This window comes from Apis dorsata, unplaced genomic scaffold, assembly GCF_000469605.1.
Source record: "Apis dorsata unplaced genomic scaffold, Apis dorsata 1.3 scaffold_133, whole genome shotgun sequence".
In the NCBI taxonomy this organism is placed as follows: Eukaryota; Metazoa; Arthropoda; class Insecta; order Hymenoptera; family Apidae; genus Apis; species Apis dorsata.
The window spans coordinates 1,162,039-1,162,751 of NW_006263426.1; positions in this window are offsets into that span (position 1 = coordinate 1,162,039).

The following is a 713-nucleotide window of genomic DNA, read 5'->3' on the forward strand; positions in this document are numbered from 1 at the left end:
AAAAAAAGAAAAAAGAAAAATAGAAAAAAAAAATAAAACGAGAAATATCGTCATACCTGGCAATTGGCATCGAGAGGAATCCGCTGCCCTTACGCTGCCCTCCCTGTCTAAGACTAAGGTGCTACGAGAAGTATATCGCATGTTGAATGTACACGTCACGGTGGGTTACACGTTCTCGCGAGAGATCACGATTATTCGAGATCGGCGTGCAAACGCTGCCTTTAGTCTCTCGCTCTCTTTCTCTCTCTCCCATTCTTCCTCTTTTCGTTTCGTTTGAAGGCGAAATTGGAGACGAATCGTGGAAGGGGAGATTTCGAGTAGGAAGATTTACGAGATAAAATGGCGTTCGCACGCACGCACGCACGCACGTATTTTGAATATCGAGTGACGCGATGATCGCGAGATCTCTCGCCAATGTGAATTGTAAAATATCGACTAATAAAACTTATCTATAATGTTTTGTAACATGCAATTCGTGAGTTTGTTTTTTGTTTCTTTTCTTTTCTTTTCTTTTTTTTTCGCAGACCTGTATTACTCCTTTCCTACTTTGGAATTTAAATTTCTTCTACTTCTGTGGCCTATTTTTGTGAATAAGCGAATTTGAAAGAGCGATTATGATGTAAAGATATTTAGATAATTGATTTAAGGATTCGATTCTTAATGTAATTAATAAAGAAGAATTATTGTATCTTTCTCCACGTATATTTATTTAA